Source organism: Ambystoma mexicanum, chromosome 1p (genome assembly GCF_040938575.1).
Source record: "Ambystoma mexicanum isolate Mex_15411 chromosome 1p, UKY_AmexF1_1, whole genome shotgun sequence".
Taxonomy (NCBI): domain Eukaryota; kingdom Metazoa; phylum Chordata; class Amphibia; order Caudata; family Ambystomatidae; genus Ambystoma; species Ambystoma mexicanum.
Window position 1 is genome coordinate 94,775,653 of NC_090921.1, and position 14,962 is coordinate 94,790,614.

A 14,962-nucleotide genomic window follows, 5' to 3' on the forward strand; every position below is an offset into this window, starting at 1 on the left:
GGCATCATCACATGTTGGCGGCATGCCCTCTATATTCCATAGCTGAAGGCCCGAGTCGAAAGGGATATTGACCAGCAGCTGCTACAGGACCCTGTTCCAATGCGTGTACTGTACACGCCACTGGGTCAAATTTACATTTGCCAAGCACTCTCCTAGACACTAGAACTCCCTGCAATGAGAACGGACGTACTGAACACTTCTCTATGCACACATGAGGATAATATTTGGGCCCCCGGCATCCAGTAGGACGCAAAGGATACTTGTGCTGTGAGAAAGTATAACTCCACGTTAGCCGCCTCAATTTCCCCAGAGGAGAACTGGGGTATCCAAGGTAACTCAAGGGTTCTGTGGGTGCCAGGCAAGCCTGACCAGCTGGGCCTTCAACTCTGTGAAGTAACTGAGTCCTGGCCACACAGGGATGTTTTGAAAAATGTGCAATTGCTTGGGGACCACCACCATTTTAGCGATAGCAATCAGACCTAGCCGCGAGAAGGGAAGCTTACACCACCTCTCCACCATGAACTTTATTGTGTTCAGATAAGCTATATGGTTTTCTTCAAGTAACATTTGGGCATCGCGACTGACCTGTACACCCAGGTACCCAACAGACTTCTGCTCCCAACTGTATCCTTCGGTACTTGGGGGTTGAACTGTGGTCTTGTTCAGTGGGAACAAAATAGACTTTGACCAATTTATTCTTAGCCCCGAGGCCTGCCCAAACCTAGCAACCTCTTGCGATAGTTGTCGCAAAATGGACGCAGGGTCTTTGATATAAAGGATTGCATCATACGCGTACATCGGCACCAGCTCACTAGACGCGCCCAGCACCAGATCTCTTAACCTTTGCAATTTCCGTAGCCAGGCCACCAATGTCTCAATCGCGATCGCAAAGAGTAAAGGTGAAAGCGGGCATCCCTGTCTAGTTCAGCTGCCCAGGTCAAAAGCCCGAGATTGCATACCGCCAAACCCGATTTGAGAGTTTGTCCCCGGCGTACAGTAGAAGCACCACCGTCAGATAGTACTCTGGCACACCCACCTGTCTAAGCACCACAAATAGCTAGCTCCACTCTACGTATTCAATTGCTTTCTTCATGTTGAGTAGCGCCACGGCCGCCTGTACTTTAGGATCAATCTGGGCCAGGATTGCAAACAACCTGCGCAGGGTTAGCGAGGTCGACTTTTCGGGTATGAAGCCCGACTGGTCTCAGTGAATAATGCTTGAGACGTACAGAAGCAATCGCTCTGCCAGCACATTGGCAAAGATTTTGGTATCTAGGTTCAGCAGGGAGATGGAGCGATCCGAGAAGCAGTCCAGGGGGTCCTTATGAGATTTTGGGATCAGCGTGATCATGGCTTCACTCATAGCTGGGGGGAGCTGACCCACCTTCATCCCCTTCTCCCAACCATAAGCAGGTGTTGACCCACCTCAGGGCCACGCTCTTTGCAGAATTCAGCGGTTATCCAGTCTGTGCTGGGAGCGAGCGGATTGCTTGTGTTACTTCCCCCACTGGAATCCTCCAGGGACCCCACACAGTTCTCCACCTCTGATACCGTCCACTCTCCTTCTCGATTCGCTCCTGCATACGATCGACCTTATATGCCATTCTGTTCAGTTTCGTATGGATGGAAGCAAACCCTGAGCACATTTCTGCCTGCACCAGACTGAGCTCCGGTGTTGGGGTTCCCCATATCGACTTCCCGGGGGCCCTGTCCTGTCCCGGGAGGAATGGTCTGTCAGGGCTGTCTCGAGGAGCCAGCATCTTCTCGTTCCCCCTGTCTAGACCCTCCTTCTGGGTGAAAGGCAATCGGGACTGCCGTTTATTGCCCATAGCCAATTATCACCACCTTCGCAGTTCCGCTGTGCGCTTCCCAGGGGAGTACTGCACTCCCTTCACCTGAGCAGGGTGGATCCAGTTGTCGTAAAGTCTTGCGCTCCCGACCGCTAAATTGGTGTGGCACCCCTTCTCTTAGTAGGCAGGTTCTTGAGAGGGAATGCTCCTTAGACCTTGGATAGGCATCCAGCTATGGGCCTGAGGCTTCGGTGTCGTTGCAGGCAGGTTAAAGCCCCTGAGGTGAGGCCCACAATTTCCCTACTAGCCCCTGGGCTCGAGATCCATGCCAGCAAGGTCCCTTGTAACTACTTCTTGGGGCTACAGGCCCTGTAATAGCCTAGGTTCCTCCTGACCACCTCTGTCCACGCGCCAGTTGTAGTGCAGGTGGCAATGCAGGCCCTTCCATGCAGGCGGTAGGCGCGGGTGCGGTCGTCTCCAGCACCTGTGAGGCACTATGCAGGGATCACTTCCTGGCTCTCCCTAGCTGGTAGTTACTATGCTGGGATCCCAGTCTTGGCTATGGGCCCTCCAGCTGACTAATTGCGGAGCTGTGCAGTGCTGACTGGGATCCCTTGTCCAGTCTGTGTGTTTTTTTTTTTATAAAGGGAAGGCTCTCCAACCCCCTGGTTGACTCTGCAGGCGTAGGCCTTGGGGCTGGAGGACCTCCCGCATAGGGGAAGCTGCTGGCTGTTTGCTCACTAGTGTAGGTGGCTGTGGTTCCGGCCTCACTGTCCTGGGCTGCTCCGGATCATGCGTTGGAGTCCTGAATGCGGTGGCCTCCAGGACTCTTTGCTGAAGGGCTTCCCTAGCCTCTATTAAGTTGCGGCTGAGTCAGCTGCTATTTTCCCTGCAGTGACTGGCGGGCTGCTCCGTTCTTTGGGACACGTATTCCCTGGGACCTACGCAGCTGCGATGACCTCAACGGGATGCTGGGCCACAGCAGGCATGTGCGATCGGGCTGCTCCCAGGCAGCGTCAATGCCGGTCCGAGGTTGTTGCGGGGGGGGGGGTGCCGCCCACAGGCAGGCCGAGGGGCATCACCTACTCAGTCCTCTCGCTGCTCTCCACCCCGGGTCTCAGCCCTCCTCTGCTCCCCCGCCGCTCCACAGGAGACCCAAACCATGGCCGCTCCGCTGGTCCGCGGTGCTACTAGGGCAGCTCTCCATGCCCCGTTGGACATCATCCACCTCCTCCACTAGGCTTAGTCTTGGTGGCCGGCGCCAGGTCCCGCCCCACTGCCCCGAGCAGTACGCATGGGCCATGTCAGTCCCCTGCTGACACGATGCTGGCAGCCGGCTGGGCAGTTCTGGAGTGTTCCTCCTCGCCAACCTAAGTCCGCTGGGCAGCTCAGGCCATGCGGCCTCCCGGTGCAGTCAGGTGCTCATGAAGCAATTCACAGGACCAAATTCAGCCACGGATGGGCGGCACTATGACGATCATGCTTCCGCCGGCAGGATTACGATTACACCTGGTGGGTGTGGTGTCGGCCTCCCCTCTTCCTGGGTCACTTGCGGAGCTTAGAGCAGATCGGCCATCTTGTCTGTGTCTCTCTAGCACCCCCGGATGACGTCATAGATGACCTACGTTGCGGTATAAAACCTTTGTACAATTAAAATTTAAGTGTGTTCTTCGACAGATTGCCCTACATTATTCAAGCTGACAATAAAGTAGTACTTTGCCATTTTCTTTGAGTCTGTCCGGTTATTTTGCTCCACGATCATTATTGGTAATTCCATCTAGCACATGAGACACTTCAAGTTGCTAGAGCACATTTTGGCAGCAGTACAGATGGTTCTGGTCCAGTTGACCTGAGCCTAGATCTAGACTCTCAGACTATCGACTGCTTTCGCCGTTAGCCGGAAGATCATGGAGCTTCTTGTGCGGAGCTGCTCGCAAGACACACATGTGGAAAGAAGTGGTTGACAGGTGCCCCTTTGACGAAATACATGTCCGGTCCCCGCAGGTGCCCCACGAACTGATGGAGCACTGGTCAATTGTGGAATAGTCGATGCTGAGGGACTCAAGCTGAGCCACAGATGTAAGTAGAACATTAAAAAGGGGCAAATATAGGGGGCGAGACTGTATTGTAAATCTATGTATATTAGTAACAGGATTTTTGGTGATTATAAAGAGAATAAATAGGTACCCTTATTCCTGTTTCCAACAGGGGCAGAAGGGTACGCAATAAAACTCAAAATAAGGGTATTATTTAAGGTTTCCTGAGGCAAGGACAAAAAGAAGAGTGATGCAATACATTTACGAGTCTGTAGTTTTGCGAAAGCTCAAGTAGGTTCGGATTCTCCAGAGAATCCAAAGCTACTGGAGCTTTCGCAAAACTACAGACGCACTACTCAGTGCCCTTCAAAATTGCCAAGTACACGACTATCCTTGAATCTTGTTCTTCCACACTTTCCACTTGCCTTGAAACACGTGTCGGCACCCTAGTATCATTAAAATACCTTGGACAATGCAGGTGGTTGTGAACCTTTGTAACTACAACATGACAATCTGAATTTTAATTCTCCTACGAATTGCATGTACAGCGCCAACTACGTAAAAATCCCCAACCCTTCTACAACGTCTCACCAGGGGCTCTGAGCACAGCCCCCTTGGATTTTTACAACTGGCGGCAAGTATACACCGACAACAGATAAGCAAGCTTCAGCATGGTAGCCACACCTTCCTGGTGCTCACTTCTACCCTGTCAGAAACCAGAAGGTGTCTCACCCACTAGTCCCTGAGGATCTGTCATCCAGGTGGGCGGGACACGGCCCTCGCTTTTGGATCCAGTTCATGGGGGTGGACCAGTGCAGGTGGATCACCTGGGTGAGGGGTCTTCAGGGAGTGTGGCATCTGATGTTGAGACACGGTATCCCTTTCCTTGTAACACCTTTACCCCATCCTATCAGGTAGAATATTTAGGAACTCTACCCCCCCCCACTTTTACAAGATGGACACTCTCTCACGGACAGCCTGCTATGAGAGAAAACAGACTAACACCCGAGCAGTATAACTGACATGTCCCAATACAATGGTCAGGCGAGGTTAGGCAATTACTGCCCATCACATTTTTGGGGTTCTGGTGGTAAAAAAAAAGGGGTAAAACATTAAAAAAAAATTAAAAAAGGGGGGTTGGGGGGGAACCCCCCCATTTCGAATAAAAATCAACAAAAAAAAGAAATTCGACATTTTTGTTTTCGACTTTATTTTTTCGACATTATGACTTTCGACATATTTGTATTCGAGATTATGACTATAAACCAGGCAAAGCATATGAGGAAACAGCAGTTTCGAGACGGCAGCTGAGCAACAGAGGAAAGACGGCAAAATCAAAGGGGATCACAAGGAGGGAAATTCCCTTGACCTTTTGACAAGGACCTGTTACTTTCCAGAGACCTCGATAATAGAAAGCGTAAGCCCAGAAAACCAGGCTCAAGAATCCTGCATTGTGTTTCATATACCTGGTGCCTCCCGCATCAATACGCAAGGTGGGGAGAATCACCAGCCGCCGTGGTTCCGACCTTGGCTCCAAAAACAAAGCAGCATCAAGTGAAATCCACACAGCCGGTGAGTTGAGAAGACCGATAAAAGACTGGTCTGTATTGAAGCCAAGGTTGCAAGCAGCAACAATGCATGGCGAGCGTTGGAATTAACATTGTTGAAAAGCGTGTGATATGAGGCACAAGTGAAGTTGAACTGCTGATGAGTTATTGAACTTTATAGCAAGCTACAATACCTTTGACAGAGTGGTTCTGCACCACGTGGGAGCTCAATTAAAGGTCTCTGTAAGGTACACAGCTGAAAAGTGACAAAAGAAGATATATTTAGTCGGAGCCTGGCAGAGGGAGATCAATTGAAAGACAACAAATAAATGTGATTCTAAGTGGTCCTGTGACGGGTCAAGCAAATTCCTGCGCACATTTGAAAGTCTTCGATTTTGATGACATGAAGAAAGTTTGGAAAAGTACATGAATATTTGGTCTGAGCCCGGCGGAGGCAGACCCGTGTTGAAAAGTAAATCACCTGAGAAGTTGTATAACTGAAAGCCCTGACAAGAAAGGAACTTTAATGTTTTGCCGTGTTGCACCAGGCCCTCTAAAATTAGAGACGTTGAATGACAGAGAATTGACATAGCAGGCCTCGAATTGGAAGTTTGGAACTTCATCCTTGAGCTAGAGAAGCCAGAGTGTGCGCTAAACTGGAGTGTGCTGCCTTGTCCCGGGCTGAAAATGTGGGGAAGGGAAGCCAACGGCTTGAATATCCTCACATATAATTTCGTGAACAGTTTTCTTTTGCATAACATGGTTTCCCACACTATTTGTATTTAGAAGTAAGGCTTGGCAATAGGTTTATTAGTATAGGCCCTTTTATTTTGACAGACTCCACTAGACCTGCGTTATTATTTCATGGTCGTAGCTTGCTCCCATCTTTAGATTTAGGATTAGATAGGCATTTCTCAAACCTGATTGAAGTCCAATAAACACAATTGAACTGTGATAACTTGTGTCTGTCTTACTGTTTAATACCGTCCCTTCCTTACAAGTGACTGTTTTATTATATTGGTTACCCAGGTTGCTAGGTAAAATATTTTAAATACCTGAAGAGTTTTTGTTTAGACTAGAAATACCTATGGATAATGGACCGGTTATTCCCTTAGAGTTGGAAGCAGCAGTGGTCCGAGAAGAAAGGGTAGTTGTCCATGGGACACATGATGAGGCAAGAGGATGGAGAGCAGTGCTAGCTCTCGGTGAAAGATATAGGTTGACGGACTCGACACACAAGGAGCTTTTTAGGGATGATTATTCAGATGATGAGTTAGTATTTTTCATAAATCTAATTTATTGGATTAAAGTAGAGAATAGAAAGATACTGCAGAGAATGGCAATGGTAAAAAAGAAAGTGCCATTTTTCCAGGATGATTTAGAGAGAGGGCCAAATATTTTATAGACTATAAGTCCATATGATGTGGGTCTATTGAAAGCAGTGGGGGCAGTTAAAATCAAGCTTAAACCAGGAGCAATCTTGCCATGAGCAAAGCAATATCCCATGTCCAGAAAAGCGGATGAAGGTATATTTGAGACTGTTTCCGCTTTAATGACGTAGGGAAAATTGGTGCCATCTGAGTCCCCATTTAACATAGCTGTGTACCCAGTGAAGAAAATCAACTTGGGGGTCATGGAAATTTATTCAGGATATCCGCCCCCTAAACAATATTGTTGAAGCAGAGTTCCAAATCCTGCTACAATATTATGCAACATCCCATTTAAGACCAAATATTTTTCAGTTATAGATTTAAAAAAGGCGTTCTTTTCAATTCCCCTTCACGAGGACTTGCAAGATTTGCTTTAATTTTCACACAGAAAGAAAATACGCGCCTCAAACATACTCCTTTGCCTCAGGGGCACTGTTAGTCCTCCTCAATCTTTAACAGAGTCCTCCAGATGTACCTAGGTAATGTACAGCTTGAGAGTGCAATTATTCAGAATGTAGATGACAAATTAGTATGTAGTGAGACAGAAAAAAGATATAGAGAGGACTCAATGCAACTCATGACCATATCACCGAGAAGGGATACAAAGTAGACAAAGAAAAATTACAATACTGTCAGGAAGAGGTCCTGTATATAGGACAGTGATCTCTCAAGAAGGGAGAAAAGTGACACCTAAAAGAGCAGAAGCAATTATGAAGCCTTCAGAACCTAAAACAGTGAGGGAAATGCACAGTATTTAGGCCTATGTAATTATTGTAGGGCCTGAGTTTTCAATTAAAGCACATATATTCGACCACTTTTAAAAGGATTTAAGAAGCACAGGTAGACAAAAGTAAGATAACATGGACAGATGAAATTTCTGAAGGATTTGAAGAATTAAAAATGGCGATTAGTACAGCCACTGTGCTGGGAATTGTAGACTATCGTGAAGAATTTTACCTATTTTCTCATCCAAATGGAGAAATTATGACAGCAGTCCTCACACAAAAAACGACATTAGGAAATGGACACAAACCATTGGCTTACCATAGTGGGATTTTAGATCCAGTAATGAAAGGGAATTACTCTTGCGAACAAGCCCTAGCTGCTGCTACATTTGCTATTAAAAAAGCCTCAAGCATTACAGTGGGGTGTTTAGTGACATTTTTTGTTGAGCACGCATTGTTTGCTATTCTAGAGAAGCCCAAAAGTACATTGACTACACAAAGAGCATCAGGATACAAGGTAAATATTTTGAATCCTGCGATCAAAATTGTTAGATGCAGAATAGTAAACCCAGCAACATTCATAGCCGGACCAGTAGGAAAGGACAACTATGTACTTGACTGCACAACGTATACTGAGTTTTATGATGATTTTCCCTGTGTTATAGAAAATGCTCTCGGAGGGGGGGAAATTCTTTTTATTGACGATTCTTTGAAAATTGACCAAATAGGGGCGAAAGGTATACTGGAAAGGCTGTCGTGTAGCTGAACCGAGAGGGTGAACTTGAAGGAATGTCAAGTGCGAGATGCCTTCGCAATGTTCAGTGCAGGCTGCTGAATTAGTGGCGCTTATCGCCGCACTCAAGAGAGGTGAGGCTGAGGAAGTGACGATGTACACTAGACTTCACCTATGTGACGTCAACTGTACACGCAGGTTTGTGACATGTGAAAGGAGGGTCCTTCCTCCACGCAGACGGCACACAAGATAAACCTATTGAAGCACTAAGACTCCCGTTGTGTATTGCAGTCGTGAAATGCACAGCCCACACAAAAAGAACAGACATAATTTCTCGCTGTAACAAAGCCACAAATTTAGCAGCCAAAAGGGAAGCCTATTTCTAAACATTTCTGATTTTGAAGCAGGCGTGCAACCTTCTCATCAGCACATCTTACCTATGACATTGCTGCATGATTGTTAAGAGTAACCTGCTAGTACTGACCCAAAGGGCTTTCGCTAATCTCATGGGAACCCCTTATCATATTATGATAGGTTATTTATAATGCGTTTAATAACCAGAGGTTTCTAAGCGGTGACCAGGGGATTGAACCTGTGGTGCTCTGGGTCGTCTGGCCTCCGAAGTGAGCACGTTGCCCCTGAGCTAGCCTCCCGAGACTGTATATTCCAGTACACCCATTATTCTAATCGATACGTGTTACCCAGTATATTTGCCTGCCTTCTCTTTCTCTGTGTCACCCTGCTTTCAGCCCGCTCCAGCCCCTACAGTTTCTGCGACTACCTATCACCACCAAGATCAGCCTGGTATGCACCCTGTTTCTGTTATATGCTAAGTGTTACCTCCTGAGTTGCCCCAAAACTACAGTGAGTACTCCGACATATCTATTGCCCTGTGTGCCCCTGACACAATGTTATTATGGGCCCAAAGATTGAAATCACCAAGGATCATATGGGTAGATGATTTAAGAAAATCTGCTAACAGAGTCAACAATTGTTCCTCAAAGAGAGGGGTGCTCCCTGGAGGTCGGTATGTGGCCAAGAGGCAGACGGTGGTTTTAGACTATTTGAAATTGAGTTCTCAATTGGAGTAGATTCAGGAGCATGCAGATTAAGAGAGTCTCTAACAATAAGTGCCACTCCGCCACCTCTAGAATCGATTTGATCCGCTCCGAGGATTTTATAATGCATACTAAAGGCATTCGACTGATAGTACTTTAATACAACGTGTGGCAAAAATCAAACAATGTATTCTCTAATAATTTCCCTTTCATGTTTCAAAAGTACCTAATTTCACATTTCTTTAACCGATGTTGTGATTCTAAACATTACTGAAGAAGACATCTTCTGGCAGAACAGTATTGCCACTCATATTTTGAAAATAAATTGGTGCGGGAGGTCAGTTCAGAGAGCCCTGGCCCACTTAAAGCCCTGAACTGAACTCAAACTCCTACCAGGCTTGCCCATAAACTCCTCGGGCATCCACAATGCTCAAAATCATAAAAACCATTTAGCCCAAGCACCATCAGGTCTTAAACCGTGTAGGCACAGTCCCCATTCCTTTGCCTTGCAAAGCAGCATTTTGAGGACACTGTGCCCTTTTCCAGCATCACTGCTTCTCCCCAATCAGCACTCCTGTCCTTGAGAACATGCCCAATGTGTGTCCCCAAAAGTGCGGGCAAACAAGATCACTTCTGTGGTTATAACGCATGGGAAAAAGAGTTAACATTAATATGTCTCCAACCGAATTACTGCTGAAGGTAAAAAAATAAATATAAAAAAGACGCCGAGATGTTTGTATGTAAAAACATTGACACCAGCAGGAGACTCTAAAATTCAAGTGCAACCATACTCGTGGGGGTGTTGATGAGGCAGGGGTGTTGTCTGCGAGATAATACTGTGTTCTGTGTGTGTATTTATATCCTGCATTTAGCCAATTGGAGCCAGAAAAGGAGGGTAAAGGCCCTGGTGCAAACCGCAATGCCCCCTCTGTTCTCTGCCCGTGAATGACAGTGACATCACTTCCTTAGCAACACCGCATACTCCTTGTTACTGTTGCCACCCCTTCCACAAACTGGCTGTGGTCAAGAGGGTGATTTGGGTTTACTCATTGTAAATCTACAGCTGCAATCACCACAATGCAAAAAAAACACAACTGTAGATGAGACGTTTCCTCAAGTCAAGGAGCATGTTGGCAGTTATGCAGCAATGGCCACCCTTCCACTGACCCCCCACTCACCTAGCTAACCTCCAGTAGCACAATCACCCACCTTCCAGGTCTACACCCCTTCTTACCTGGTTGCAAGGTGCAACAAGGTCAGATGCAGGAAGCAAAGCCGGGTAAAGCCACTGGGGGCGTTTCGGGTCCCGTGCGCACCAGACAGAGCTGGGAAACTGTCATTTGTACTTCCTGAGAATTGTTTTAAGGAGGAAGTGGTTCAAAGTTTCCAGTATCTCACCGGGCGTTCCAGGCCTCAGGCCAGCTGCACCAGCCGCTCGACGTTATCGCGCGACATTTAATCCCAGAGATCAGGCGTGGCTGTCCAAGCTACTTTCTTGGATCCGCAGATTAGCTGCTAGGGGCAAGAAGGGCAGGGGGGCAAGCAGGGGGGCAAGAAGGGCTGAACTCTGTGGCAGAATAAGAAATCCGCTTGTGCGCAGAAGGCAGCCTTGATGGGCTAGGAGGGAAATGCCAGGGCCATGTTCAATCCAACGCATACTTGCCAACATTCCCTGACCAAAAAGATATAGGATTTTTCATGTTTCAAAAATAATACTTTGCATAACAAGGACATCACAGGAAAATAGAAAACATAGGTTGTTGGCACCACTAGGGCATTCTAAAACACACAAACCCTCAAACAGCACAACATGGAAAGATGTTCATATGTTTAAAATGTATAATTCTGAATGGTAAATTAACACCGAATTCAATTACCTAACTTCACAGAAGGTAATCACACAGTACTAGTAGGCAACGTTTGCCAGTGGTCTGTAGCAGAAGCCCAGGCAATGCATATTTATTCCTGCAGTGCAAGATGAATAACTGAACAACATGGAGGCGGATACCCTCCTCAGTCTGATATTTAGATGCTGTGTGATGGTGATACACTCTGCCACTTGCCTTCACTGATGGTTCACCTAATGCCTGTCCTGGCAAGAGTGCAGGGCAGAGACATGTAGCTGTCAGGTCACTGTATTGGTCTGAGCCCATCACTCAAAGTAATCACTTACCATCACCCAAAGTAATCACTTACTTACCCACCGCACAGACAGACTAATGTGTTACATGCTTTGTCCTGGGCCTAGTCTCAAGCAGCCTGCCTTAGAGTCACATAAATTACTTGCCACTGTAAAAAGCAGTAGGATCTATCACCCAAATCTGTAGGCGGTAGGACTGCTTAAAAAGCAGTAGCCTACTGCCTAAATCAGTAGGGTTGGCAAGTATGCCAACGTGATCCTGGCCTGTTAAGGGCGAACCGCAGAATTTCCCGATATCTGGCCCCTCTAAAATTCCAGTAGGTCAGTGGCTCTGAATGCCAGTTAAACTTTAAAAATATTGTGATTGATGGGGCGTAGCGGGAACAGTCTCTACCGAGGTCCCCGTTAAGAAAAGAAATACACAACACCCAACAATGATGGAGTAAAACCGGGTACAGTTTATTCCAAGAGTCAATTTACAGGCGATCCCCAGCACTACCTATTTCCCCCATGAACTTAGCACACATCCGTTACTTCCGGGTGACGTCATTCCATTCCAGGGCATCAACATTCAGAGACTTGCATCACTTTCAGTCTCAATTACTGCCGGGGCGAGGCTCACGTCACTTCTGGGAAATGTCCTTCAGCTTAAAACCAGCCCCAGGTAGTCGTTCCTATTTATTGATTTATTTATTTTGATTTATAAAGCAGCCAGCGGCATCGTGGCGCCGTTACAGCATATTCAGCTTAGTATAAGTTAACAACATGGTCAGAAACAGGTAGAGAAGCATTGTTGAGCGAGTGTTCTGTGGTTACAGGGGAAAAATATTGGAGGCAGTGCATAGTCAGACAGTTTAGTTGAACAACATTGTTTTCAGGGTTTTTCTGAAGGTGGAGAGGGATTGTTCGCTCCTCATACTGGGTGGTAGTGTTGGGGAGAAGCTGGACCCCCACCAGGGCAGTGGGGGGCCAGCTGCCATACCCTCACCAGCTATGGGAGACCCCAACACCTCCCATATGGCCCCCAGAAATGCAGCAGAGACCCCAGCAGGCAGCCACATGTTCCAAACTGCGTTTATTTCTGGGCAGCAAAAAAAGAAAAAAACACGCAGAGCATCGTGCACATCGAGAGTTCAGGCGCCGTCTCCCCCGGGGCTGGCTTGCAAGCCAGCTTTGTAATCACACTGCAGGCTGACCTCACAGAATTGGATCAGCTCCCAGAAACCTATCTCCTCCTGCTATTGGCTGCTAAGTGATAGGTTACCTATGTAGCCCTTATAGAGAGCCTGACAATTGGATGTTAGCCTTTTGCGTCAGTGGGTTGGTTTAGCTGTGCCAGCCCCCCATTACCTAATTCTAACTTGTTGCATTATGACTTTGTTCCCATAACTTTTTAGCTGAAGCAAGCAGTTTGCACCTGAGCTCTGAGCGCTCATTGGCTGGGCTGAGCCATTCTTGTTACAATTATGTTTCAAATGTTGTGCGAGTCTTTGCGAAAGAAAGAAAAGAAAAAAAACACACTGGGTTACCGTGGCTTATTCGCATTTGTGGAGAATTAAAAATGTTTGTCTGCAGAAAGCAATCTTTTCTTGAATGCGCGACCTTGGCTGCTCGTGGGTTTTGCGAGGAGCATTGCAGAAGGCTTCTGCAGCCAGTGTTCAGTGAGAGAAATGAACTTGGCTGTAATTTTCCTGAAACATGGCTTTACACTGTGCAATTAGACCATGTTAATTCATATAGGCATTTGCAAGCCTTTAAACAGGGATTTTTGTGTTTGTAGATTCTGATATTGCAGCATTGATTCTAATGTAGCATGGAAGTTGCACTGTTGGTGAAGTGGGTGTGTTTCAGCATATTTGTCACCCATGGGTGCGCTGGGGCCTGGTTCAAATGATAAGTGCGCTCCTTGTTCTTCCTGCTGTTCTTCTGTATATGCGCCTGGGGTGAGGGGGCATGGGTTTGATCTCGATTTTCCCTCTTCAGTCCCCCCTCTGGTCGACTTTGTCGACCACACCACCAACCGCACAGACAGACTAATGTGTTACATGCTTTGTCCTGGGCCTAGTCTCAAGCAGCCTGCCTTAGAGTCACATAAATTACTTGCCACTGTAAAAAGCAGTAGGATCTATCACCCAAATCTGTAGGCGGTAGGACTGCTTAAAAAGCAGTAGCCTACTGCCTAAATCAGTAGGGTTGGCAAGTATGCCAACGTGATCCTGGCCTGTTAAGGGCGAACCGCAGAATTTCCCGATATCTGGCCCCTCTAAAATTCCAGTAGGTCAGTGGCTCTGAATGCCAGTTAAACTTTAAAAATATTGTGATTGATGGGGCGTAGCGGGAACAGTCTCTACCGAGGTCCCCGTTAAGAAAAGAAATACACAACACCCAACAATGATGGAGTAAAACCGGGTACAGTTTATTCCAAGAGTCAATTTACAGGCGATCCCCAGCACTACCTATTTCCCCCATGAACTTAGCACACATCCGTTACTTCCGGGTGACGTCATTCCATTCCAGGGCATCAACATTCAGAGACTTGCATCACTTCCAGTCTCAATTACTGCCGGGGCGAGGCTCACGTCACTTCTGGGAAATGTCCTTCAGCTTAAAACCAGCCTCAGGTAGTCGTTCCTATTTATTGATTTATTTATTTTGATTTATAAAGCAGCCAGCGGCATCGTGGCGCCGTTACAGAATATTCAGCTTAGTATAAGTTAACAACATGGTCAGAAACAGGTAGAGAAGCATTGTTGAGCGAGTGTTCTGTGGTTACAGGGGAAAAATATTGGAGGCAGTGCATAGTCATAGACAGTTTAGTTGAACAACATTGTTTTCAGGGTTTTTCTGAAGGTGGAGAGGGATTGTTCGCTCCTCATACTGGGTGGTAGTGTTGGGGAGAAGCTGGACCCCCACCAGGGCAGTGGGGGGCCAGCTGCCATACCCTCACCAGCTATGGGAGACCCCAACACCTCCCATATGGCCCCCAGAAATGCAGCAGAGACCCCAGCAGGCAGCCACATGTTCCAAACTGCGTTTATTTCTGGGCAGCAAAAAAAGAAAAAAACACGCAGAGCATCGTGCACATCGAGAGTTCAGGCGCCGTCTCCCCCGGGGCTGGCTTGCAAGCCAGCTTTGTAATCACACTGCAGGCTGACCTCACAGAATTGGATCAGCTCCCAGAAACCTATCTCCTCCTGCTATTGGCTGCTAAGTGATAGGTTACCTATGTAGCCCTTATAGAGAGCCTGACAATTGGATGTTAGCCTTTTGCGTCAGTGGGTTGGTTTAGCTGTGCCAGCCCCCCATTACCTAATTCTAACTTGTTGCATTATGACTTTGTTCCCATAACTTTTTAGCTGAAGCAAGCAGTTTGCACCTGAGCTCTGAGCGCTCATTGGCTGGGCTGAGCCATTCTTGTTACAATTACGTTTCAAATGTTGTGCGAGTCTTTGCGAAAGAAAGAAAAGAAAAAAAACACACTGGGTTACCGTGGCTTATTCGCA